At 40.0% G+C, this 12,307-nt stretch overlaps 1 pseudogene; it reads left to right on the forward strand.

Annotated features, from left to right (window-relative positions):
• Positions 1–4,957: 4,957 nt before the first annotated feature.
• LOC136175345 (olfactory receptor 4C3D-like) lies at positions 4,958–9,071 on the forward strand (annotated as a pseudogene).
• Positions 9,072–12,307: the final 3,236 nt, after the last annotated feature.

A 12,307-nucleotide genomic window follows, 5' to 3' on the forward strand; every position in this document is an offset into this window, starting at 1 on the left:
TATAAGAATTAAGTGGCAGTGATCACTGAGAGATGGAAATTTAGTTGAGTTCCAAGTGTTTCCCTGTTTATTACTTTTAAAATGTCTCATGTTGTCATACGGAGAGGGATACATTAAAAAAAAAAAATCCCAATAGGCTTTCTGAGTTGAAGATAGGAGGTTCAGGGTCTGAGGACACCCAGGCAGTTTATGAGAGTAAAATATACAGGGGATACAACTTTAGTTCTGGAGTCTTGAGGGGGCTGTGGGAGAGAGAGAGAAAGATTGTTCATTACTCAGGTTTCATCAGTGTACTAATCTGTCCTTGCATTTGAGGAAAATACCTGAGACTGGAGGGAGATTTACCCAGATGGATTACAAAGAGGACTTGAAGCTCACATTAGGCCTGGAATAGTGTTTATTCTCACCAGCTGGGAAACCTCATTGTTCACAAGGACAGTGCTGTCGGTTGAATACTCAAAGATTTTACATCAGTAGTGAGACATGATTAGTCCTAGATTGAGCCCTTCTCCAGATGTGACTCAAAAACCATATTAACAAGTTAAAAAATAATCCCAAAAGAAAGTATCCAAGGGAATCAAAATAAGAACTATGTTCAGGATTTTGTGTATTTGCTAACATGAGAAATCGATCTCACTGTTTTCCTTGTGATGCCCTTGTTTCTTTCTCTGGGAAGGGTTAGTCTGGGGGCACGATGTTTTCTCCCTTCTGTGAAAGTGTTTGTGTAAGATTGGTACCATTTGTGGATTAGTTGTTATAGAACTGATTGATGAAAGCCACATGAGAATGATGTTTTGAGGGGGAAAGTAATTCTGAGCATTGATTTATTTAGATGTTAGACTATCCCAGCTTTTAGTTGTTTCGCTCTGTGTGATTAGAAAGTTGTCTTTTTCATAGCAGTGCTTCATTTTCTTTTCTTGGCAAGTATACATCTGTGAATTCATTTGTAATATCATTGTATCATCTTTTTAAGATCTCTAGAATCGAGAGTGATGGCTCTTTCTTCAATATTTGTTTAAAATCTACCGTTTATTTAATAAAATACCGTTTATTTATTTATTTCAAAATTTCATTTATATCCCTGCATCCAGTCTTAGTTCTGCCTTCAGGATGTCTGCTCTCTCACGCAGGATCAGTCTTTGCAGCGTGTCAACTCTCTGAGCGCACAGGCTCAGAAGTTGCAGCGGGAACTCATCTGCTCCGAATCCACTCCAGCATTCTTGCCTGGAAAACCCCAGGGACAGAGGTGCCGTGTGGGCTACAGTCCATGGTGTCGCAAAGAGTTGGACGTGCCTGAGCGACTAGCACAAACGCATGTGTGGGGTCTTAGTTCCCCAACTAGGGATTGAACCCAGATCCCCTGCACTGTGGGGATCCCCTGGTGGCTCAGACGGTAAAGAATTTGCCTGCGATGCGGGAGACCTGGGTTCCATCCCTGGGTGGGGAAGATTCCCTGGAGGAGGGCATGGCAGCCCACTCCAGCATTCTTGCCTGGAGAATCCCATGGACAGAGGGGTCTGGCGGGCTCCAGTCCATGGGGTCGCACAGAGTCGGACACGACTGAGCGACTGCGCACACAGCCCTGCTCCGTAAGGTGGATTATTAACTATTGGAGCATCAGGGGGTTCCCCCTCTCTTCAATCCTGATTCTGATGTATTTTTTCTTAGTATATTTCGCTAGAAATGTATCAATTTAAAGTTCAAAGACCTAATTATTGGTTTTAAATAGATTTATTATTTTTAATGAACTCCTCTTTACATGATGTCTGTGTTCTCAATACTGTTTCCAACTACAATGCTCTCTAGGTTTATTTTAATTTTTCTTTTCTAGTATCTTGAGACAAAAGCTGAGCTCATTTCTTAAAATATTCATTGTTTTTAATATTTGCATATAAAGAAAACTCTACATTTCTTTCTAAGCACTCTTTTAGTTGCATCCAGCTAATATATACATATTATATTATCCTTTATGTGTGTGTGTGTATACATATATGGATACATATATATATATATTATCTAGATATGTGTGTTCGGTCGTGTTTGACTCCTTGTGACCCCATGGACCCATGCACTGTAGCCCAGCAGCTCCTTGGTCCATGAGATTTCCCAGGCAACGATACTGGGGCAGGTTGCTATCTTTTAGTCCAGGGGATCTTCCTGACCCAGGGATCAAACCTGCGTCTCTTGCAACTCTTGTACTGGGAGGCAAACTTTACCACTAGCACCACCTGGGAAGTCCTGCTTTGATTCTTGGGTTTCAATTGACCTTATAAATCATGTAATCACTGCTTATCTTCACCTGACATTGAAATCTCATTATCAGCATACAAATTTTTAAGAAAGACAAACATATATATATAATTTCACTTTAAAAATAAAAAAGTTTGTTTTTTTTTTTCTTATGGATATATATTTAAATGTAGTTTGAGTAATACACTAGTCAGAATTAAAATAGAATAATTATGCAATTCAAATGTGCATCCAGGTTTTCTTCACTTTATTTTACAAATTGAGACTTTTCCAGTGACACTGCACAATTTTTAAACTCTACACAGCAATCAAAGTGATACCCTACATTTAATCATCCATTTCTCCAATTTTGAACATTCCATGTTGTTTCTAAGTTTCTGCAGATCTTAATATTTGTTTTGAACATAATTATAAATTATTTTTGTCCTTTAAAAGTATTTTTTGTCAGGGTTTATTCCTAGAGTGAATATTGTGGAGCCAAAGAAAAATGGAAAAGTAATTTATTTTTTTAAATATATACTTCAAAAACATTTTTAAGTAGATCTAACTCTTATTTTCTGCATACTATATCCTTTTTTGTTCTGTTGGGGGAATCCCACCTGATAAAAATACAATGTACTAGAGCTGCTGTACATTTTTACATAAGTATAAAATTTTCCTCTGGATAATTGAAAAATAAAAGATTTTATCCATTTATATTTGAAAAGAAGACATATGTTTTGCAGAATACATTTTATGTTTATGTTTTCTCTTTTCTTTGGAAAATATATGTTCCTCCAATTTTTCATTCTGTTATTAACGGTAATGTGGTAACCTAGGACCAGGAAGATAAATGCTATGTGAAGATGGGAGAAGAAGACACAGTACTATATGTAGCAGAAACATAAAGGAGTGAGAATTCCATTCTTACTGTGGATGGATGCCTTGTCTCTCTTTGGTAATGAAATTTCAGGCATTAAAGGCATTTAACTAAGACACTCTTCATGACATTGTTTGTTTACACAAACATACATTAACATACACAGTAAGTGATATTTTTTCAATGAGCAAACCTGTGATAGGTACTTAAGTAAAAGACTTCATATGCGTTTGTGTTAAGTCTGTGTATACACGTTGTATGTGTAGCACATTAACTTTCTATCTTACCTATCAATCTATTTCTTTCTGTTCTTCACATCAAATTTTTATTTTCAGAACTTTGAAAATAAGGATTCCTCTGCATCCTTTGTGTGCTTAATACCTATGCAACAGTTGTTTATCCACATCTACAGAAGCTGTAAATTTACTTAATATAACTATGTCAAATTGTGTGTGGAACATAATTTTGAAGACTAAAGAATAACAATAAACAGACACCATAATTACACTGAAGGTAAAATAACCCAGTAACATACTCTTTCCTAGAGATAACTAGATATATTCGTATTTATTCCACATAATTAACAGTGTGTGAGGAACTATTAAACTGGGGTGCAGCTTCCTTTCAAATATTTATTTATGGTTCTCCTAAAGTAGACTAATGATAAACAGCAGGGGGAAAAGACGACTTGAATTTGTCATAGGTGTATGGTCAGGGGAAGCAGTTATAACTTACTCAGGGCAAAAGGCAATTCACTAAGTATTTACCCATCACCTAATAGGTATCATGGGCTTCCCAAGTAGTGGAGTGGTAACAAATCTATCTTCCAATGTAGAGATGCAGGAGATACAGTTTCAATCCCTGGGTCAGGAAGATCCCCTAGAGTAGGAAATGGTAATCCCACTCTAGTATTCTAGCCTGGAAAATTCCATGGACAGAGGAGACTGGTGGGCAGGTACAGTCCATGGGTTAAAGAAGAGTGGGACACGACTGCGCACCCATGCAATAGGATTCAGGCCCTGCAGACATCATGCCAGGCACCAGAGGGAAGCGGGAAAACAATGGAATAGTTTATGTGTTCTGGCTGATATCAGGAAGAGTGTATCACCAATGACTAATATACATTTTCCTAAACTCCCTTCTTATAACAGATACTTATTGATGGTGCCTTTCCTTCCACTTTAGAGCGGAGAATTCAAATGCAAATCATCATGGAAGTGGGAAAAATTCTTTTCTTTGAAGCAATTGTAAACTTAAAAACTTACAATCTGAGAATTATAATTTGCAACCTCACAGACACAGAGGAAAACTCAGAAGCGTGGGACACTGATAGCTTTGCAGGGTCACACGAGTGAGAACCAGGATGAGAATCAGATGTCATGTAGCCAGTCCAGTGTTGTCTCAGCAAATTACACATAAAATATTGCTGTGGAGGAGTTTCACAGGGGACAGGCGTCACGTATCTGGAGAGATGACAAGTATCATGGGGAAAATAAAGACTTGCAACAATTATTGGGGCAAAAGTGCTGAGGAAATGCTCCAGAGTTACAGTGAATGGATCATTCTGTTTTTTATTTTTTTCCATTTAGAACACAATCCTTTTATGATGAATAAATATCATTCTTTACTCCTTTGTAGATAACTGAGGCCCCAGGAACGTGCTACCTTCTAGATGCATTTCTTCAGGCCTACCAGCAATGTGACTGATTTGTCCTCTTGGGACTCACACGGGATCCACACCTGCAGAAAGCGCTCTTCGCTGTCTTTCTCTTCATTTTCCTGTTCACTGTCTTGGCCAATCTTTTCATAGTCACCACCATCTGCCTCAGCCTCACACTGTCCGCTCCCATGTACTTCTTTCTCACCCATCTGTCCTTGTTGGATGCCTCCTTGACCTCCGTCAGCACCCCTAAAATGACTTTTGACCTGCTCTACCAGAGGAGAACCATCTCCTGGGGAGGCTGCCTGACTCAGCTCTTCATGGAGCACTTTCTGGGAGCGTCAGAGGTCATCATCCTCACCGTCATGGCCTACGACCGCTACGTGGCCATCCTCAAGCCTCTGCACTACACGGCCGTCATGCGGCAGGGGCTCTGCCAGCTCCTGGTGGCGGTGGCCTGGACTGGGGGGGTCCTGCATGCCTCAGTGCAGATGCTTTTCACAGGAGACTTGACCTTCTGTGGTCCCAACGTCATTGATCACTTCATGTGTGATTTCTACTCACTATTGGAAATTTCCTGCAGCGACACCTACAGGCTTGGAATGGTGGTGGCAGCTAACACTGGGGCATGGCCTTGCTCATTTTTTTCCTGCTCCTCATCTCCTACATAGTCATCCTGAGCTCCCTGAAATCCTATAGTTCTGAAGGACGACGCAAAGCCCTCTCTACGTGTGGCTCCCACTTTACAGTAGTGATGCTCTTTTTTGGACCATGTGTATTCACTTACACACGTCCTGTGGCCACTTACCCTGCAGATAAGTTGGTGACAGTGTTTTATGGAATCCTCACTCCCTTGTTAAATCCTATCATTTACACAGTGAGAAATACAGAAGTGAAAAATGCCATGAGGAGTTTGTTAAAGAAGAGAGTGACTTAGGCTGTTCATAATGCCAAGAGAATAAAGATTTATATACATAGGGAAGATTATTTGTGTTGTAAGTTGTGGAAGACAATGAAGAATTTTTTCTATCATTGACAAAAATATAAGGCCCGGAAGTTAACATTTGTTGAATATTTAATATTGACTACACACATTTTAGGCATTTTGGTAAGCTTCAATATATTTTTCTGAGGTTTCCATGTTTGTGTTATTAGATTCAGAATAAGCAATGGAAAAAACAACTATATATCCTTGGTTTGATGATTGTAAAGGAAGTTTTTCTCCATTATCTTAGCTACTTACCAAATTCTTCATATACGTTAATTGGATGAAATTGGCTTTGATGTCAGAACTTCTTCTATTTTTGCTTCACCTGATGTAAAGCAAATAAGGGATAGAAATTCTTAGGTAGATATGTGGAGAAGGGACAACGGAGGAAAGGAATAGCAGCTGGAGCTTTTTCTGTACTATGAACTAATCAAAAGGAAAGAATAACTCATTCTCTGTGTATGTTAGTCCCTCAGTCATGTCCAACTCTCTGGGACCTCATGGAATTTAGCTTGCCAGGCTCCTCTGTCCATGGAATTTTCCAGGCAAGAATACTGGGGTTGGTTGCCATTTAACTTATCTTCCTGACCCAGGGGCTGAATTCATGTTTCCTTTGTCTCCTACATTGCAGGCAGATTCTTTTACCTCTGAGCCACTGGGAAGAACGGAATAATTCACATCTCTAATTAATTTCTTAACAAAGAATAATTCAGAAAATTTGAAAGTATTCTTAATTTGCTCTATTTTGTTAAACACCTTTATGACTCACATTTTTTTGTGTGTGTATATAAAGGAAATAATTTCATTTTCCATACCAAATCTTCAGGAACCAGTTGAAACAACATACACATCTTTTTATAAATCTCAACAAAAAAAGCATATGGGTAGATTCCAAACTACTGTTCTGTAGGTCAGATACATATATTTACATTACATGAATGGTTTATTATCTATTAGGCACAAAGAGAAGCAAATAGAGGTTTACTAACTTACTAATTTACTTGACTCATACATACATGTGTTTCCCCCTAAAGTATGTCAGGAATATTACACTGGAATGCAGTTTCCTGTCAACAGTTTCACCTACTAAATATCAATCCAGGTCTTTAAAGCTCAGTCTTACTCTCTTTCAAATAAAGCAGAGCTGTCTGTTTTATGTTTAGGCCGACAGATGGGAAAATGATCTGCAGTCTTAATGACTGACTCTGTCCTCCAAGTAGATGGTGTCAGTGTGCTTAGCCTTGTCTCATAGGTGACAACATATTTCTGCAGTGCGAGTTTATTCTCTTTTTGAAGGTTTGTCATGCCACTTCACTTTTACAAAGACCAACATGAGTATAGTAATGGTAACCTATAAAGAAAAAGAATCTGAAAAAGTATGTATACATATGTATACCCTGATAGCTCAGCTGGTAAAGAATTAGCTGATGCAGGTGACACCAGCTCAATTCCTGAGTCAGGAAGATCCCCTGGGGAAGGGATAGGCTCCCGACTCCAGTATTCATGGGCTTCCCTGGTGGCTCAGATGGTAAAGAGTCTGGCTGCAATATTGGAGACCTGAGTTCTTATTCCTAGATCAGGGAGATCCCCTGCAGACGGGGAATAGCTACCCACTCCAGCACTTTTACCTGGAGAATCCCATGGACAGAGGAGCCTGGCAGGCTATGATTCAGGGAATTCAAAGATTTGGACACCATTGAGTAAGTAAACTTTCAGTTTCATTTTTCTTCAAGGATAAGTCAAGTCTTGAGTAAATGTGGTTTCTACTCTAGAGCAATGAGGGCATTTAAAGAGAAAAAAACTAAGGCCAATGATTACATCTTACGGGCTATATCAGAGGCTCAGTGAAGGAGTAAGATTAATGCAACACAAATGATAAATTGTCAACAGAACACTTGGAAGGTATGAGAACTGAAAAAGTAAAGGTAAGCAGTCTGGTATTCACAGTGGATGCAATTTTACTAGATTGTCAGTAAATTTAAAGCTCATTTAAGATCTTCCTTTACATATCCTCAAAAATCTGTCCTGAGGATAAACTACCATGTGACTATTTTTCATTCATTAAAAATATATATTTAGGGAATAAGTGTGCTTCTGGTAAAAATCAGTGAGATACAATGTTTGGATCTGTTGTATAAACATATTTGGTTTAATCTGGAATATCATTTGGTAAAAATGTTAGGTGTTAGTGAGGGAAGTGAGCTAACTACTGCTGAATACAAACTATGATGCATACATCTTGACAGGTTCTTTATATACATTATTACTGTAGGAACAAGTATTAGTAAATAGATTTCTATCCATTTTATACAAGACTTCAACTCAATAAAGTTAAGTAAGAATATGACGTCTTTTAGACTACTTCCTCTACTCATCCCACTTCATGATGGGAAAATATCACTTCCCACTTTCTCACTCCTTGTTGGGGAAATATCAAAACACAGGTCTGATCACTGGCCACATTGTGAAGACTGTCTTTGAGGCATTTTCTATTTCTCTTTGGAGGGGAGATTTTTTTCCTTCATCTCTCTGTTGATCTCAATTTCCCAGGTTTGTCACACACTCCTGATTCCATTTGTGTCAAGGAAAATCATCTGCTGATCTCTTTTTGGCAGATGTATTATCCTTCATGGACATCATGAAAAGTGGGGTACAATAGGCCCAAGAAATGAAATTCAAAGGCTGCCTTTCAAACAAGGGGCACTTTGGTAAAAGAGCTGTTCAGAGGGGAAACAAACAACCTGGAGCAGCCAGCATCTGCTGAACGGAAGCTGCGGGCACACAGCGGTGGGAGCCGGCCCCCGCGGAGACCTTCCGGACAGAGTACCGGCTGGATCCTGCAGCCTCTCCTTTCAGAACCAGCCCTGAGAGGTTACCGCCCTGGCTGGCGACCTGCTGGGTTGAAGAGGGCTGTCCGGCTGTGTCTGTGCGGAGCTAGGAGTAGGTCTCCTTCGCCGGCACCGCGTCCCGCCTCCGGAGTCTCGAGTCCTCTCCCCGAGGGCGGCCTTCCGCGCCCTGCCCGCGTGCCCGCAGTGCCGTCCTTCTGGGCCCCAGGATGGGAACCTTGCGGTCCACAGTCTCACGTGCTCGCTTGCTCCTCTAGGTGCTTCCGGTTCCGGGTGCCCTGTGCTTTTCACTTCCGCTTCTTCCCTGGGCCTCCAATGGTCCAACCTCTTTTCAACTCAGCTTCTGGCCAGAGACCTCTCCTGGGATCTCAGCTCCCTCCTGCCAGCCTGTGCCTGTCTGTCCCTGACTTGGACCTATGCGTCTATGCCCTGGGCCTCAAGTTCCCCTGCCGTTCTAACTGCCTGTGATTCGCTTTCACTGAACGCTTTTGTGGTCACCCCATTTCCCCATGTCAACCTCCCAACCTAGCTTCTTGTCTTTCAGTAACATGACTCTCATTTATCCACCGTGAACTCTCAAAGAAGCTCAAGTACAGTGACTTGGCTTCACGTATGCAATGTATTCTTACTAATTTTTACCTCTGCTGTGAATTAAATCGGGCTTGCCAGGTGGTGCAGTGGAAAAGAATCCACTTGCTGGATGCAAGAGAGACTGTTCGGTGCCTGGGTCAGAAAAATCCCTGGGAAAAGGAAATGGCAACCCACTCCAGTATTCTGCCTGGGAAAGCTCATGGACAGAGGAGCCTGGCGGGCTTCAGTCCATGGGGTCACAAAGAGTCAGACCCAACTGAGCGACCGAGCACAATCACTGAAGTAACTGATATTCTGTTTGGCATGGGTAGCACCTTGAAGAACTATAAAGGTGCTATTTCTATAGCGCTTTTCCCTTTGTTATATGCCACAGAGTTAACATTTATATTTGTATTTGTATTTTGAAGCACTATTGGATTTGTTTAGTAGTTCTAACAGATTTGGTGCAATTATTCGCATTTTCTGTATGTAAGATTGTCTCCTCTGTACTCTGTTAGATATGGCTACTTGCTCTTAGTAACATGCATATGAGGTTTATGCATGTCAATGTGTTCATCAGTAAGTTATTCATGTTATTGCTGAGTAATATTTTGATTTATGGATGTGCCACAGTTTATTTTTTTCTCAGTTAACAGATATTTTGGCTGTTTCCAGCTATTTGAACTTATAATAAAAGTTGTTCTAAATATTCAGAACTGGACATGGAACAACAGACTGTTTCCAAATATGAAAAGAAGTACGTCAAGTCTGTATATTGTCACCCTTATTAACTTATATGCAGAGTACATCATGAGAAACTCTGGGCTGGAGGAAGCGCAAGCTGGAATCAAGATTTCTGGGAGAAATATCAATAACCTCAGATATGTAGATGACACCACCCTTATGGTAGAAAGTGAAGAAGAACTCAAGAGTCTCTTGATGAAAGTGAAAGAGGAGAGTGAAAAAGTTGGCTTAAAGCTCAACATTCAGAAAACTAAGATCATGGTATCTGGTCCCATCACTTCATGGGAAATAGATGGGGAAATAGTGGAAACCGTGGCTAACTTTATTTTTTTGGGCTCCAAAATCACTGCAGATGGTGATTGCAGCCATTAAATTAAAAGATGCTTGCTCCTTGGAAGGAAAGTTATGACCAACCTAGATAGCATATTAAAAAGCAGAAACATTATTTTGCCAACAAAGGTCCGTCTAGTCAAAGCTATTGTTTTTCCAGTGGTCATATTTGGATGTGAGAGTTGGACTCTAAAGAAAGCTGAGCACTGAAGAATTGATTCTTTTGAACTGTGGTGCTGGAGAAGACACTTGAGAGTCCCTTAGACTGCAAGGAGATCCAACCAGTCCATCCTAGGGGAGATCAGTCCTGGGTGTTCATTGGAAGGACTGATGATTGAAGCTGAAACTCCAATACTTTGGCCACCTGATGGGAAGAGCTGACTCATTGGAAAAGACCCTGATTCTGGGAAAGATTGAGGGCAAGAGGAGAAGGGGTCGACAGAAGATGAGATGATTGGATGGCATCACTGACACAATGGACATGGGTTTGGGTGGACTCCAGGAGTTGGAGATGGACAGGGAGGCCTGGCATGCTGCAGTTCATGGGGTCGCAAAGAGTAGGACACGTCTGAGTAACTGAACTGAACTGAACTGATAATGCATGTAAAAGTGTTTCCCCTTGTTTTGTAGGTTAACTGCTTCTAACATGTGAACTCAGCTCCTGTTCAGACTCGATGGAACCAAGGAACAGTATTTCTTATTTTGTACCCTTGGGCCTCACTCTTTCTTTTTGTGTTTTGACAGTGGTGGGCCGCCTGTACATTATCATGACTAAAACTCTCAGTAACCTTGAACTCATAGACATACATGCCCGGGGCTGTGGTATGTGTTTTACTGCTGGTGGCGTCCTGGGTTGGAGGTCTCCTGCACTCAGTAATGCAGCTCAGCACCATCTATGGGCTCCCACTCTGTGGCCCCAAAGTCACTGATCACTTCATGTGTAACGTGGACCCTTATTGAAACTGATACGTACTAACACCTAGACTATTGGCCTCTCAGTACTGGCCAATGGAGGGCTGGTCTGCACTTTTGTGTTTCTGCTCTTATTGACCGCCTATGGAGTCATCCTGCACTTTCCGAAGAACCCGAGTCAGGAGGGAGGCAGAAAGTCCTTCACATCTGTGGTTCCCACATCTCTGTGGTTGTCTGCTTCTTTGTTCTTGTATTTTTATATATGGAAAACCTGGTAAGACCTTTCCTGTTAAAAAATAATTGAGTGTCTCTTATACAGTCATAATTCTCATACTGAACTCATTAATCTGCAGTCTAAGAAATTCTGAAATGACTAATACTATATGAATAAGCTCTGGAGAGAAAAAAAGGCAGACGAAGTTTTAAATTAGTGCATTATCCATTATGAAGTTAGTGAACTAGCAGTAGGGCCAATCACCTTAGAATGTAAACGTCTTCATAAATTTGATACATACTTTTCATTTCTTTAACAGATTAGTGACAATTATAATTAAATTGTGTGTTCATACTATTTATTAATAGCAATTCCCTGATGGTATGTAAACTGACTAACATTTAGTTTATCATTGAATCTTGAAAGGTAGCATACACTTAAACTAGGGAGTCAATAAATAATGTGTCACAAATTAGTCAATGAAATTTTTATAGTTACTAATTTTAAATTAATTTGTATTTACTTTTATTTTTCTTATTCTTGTTTTTATTGTTAGATTCTTATTTTTTATCTTCTTTCTACTTATTGTACTAGTTAAAATATATTGTGTGGATGGAGTGCTTTTTTCCTCAGTTTCATTTGTGTTCATATGAAATTTTAGCAAAATATTTTTTTTTAATTTTTCAAATAAGAAAAAATTCTATTCTAATGATGGAATTCATGCAAAATGAAATCATGTAGAATAAAACTTATCCCCATCATAACCCAGATTCTTCTAGTCCTTTCAGATGCAGTCACTGTATTCTCTTTCTCAGATTTCTCAATTTATAATCTGCAAATACAAGCATATTTTCATTTATGTGTTGGTGTTTCTGCTTCAGTGTATACATTTTTCATTTTACTGCACAGCCTCCTGGAGATCTGTGTATGCCAG

Source organism: Muntiacus reevesi, chromosome 9, assembly GCF_963930625.1.
Source record: "Muntiacus reevesi chromosome 9, mMunRee1.1, whole genome shotgun sequence".
Lineage (NCBI taxonomy): Eukaryota > Metazoa > Chordata > Mammalia > Artiodactyla > Cervidae > Muntiacus > Muntiacus reevesi.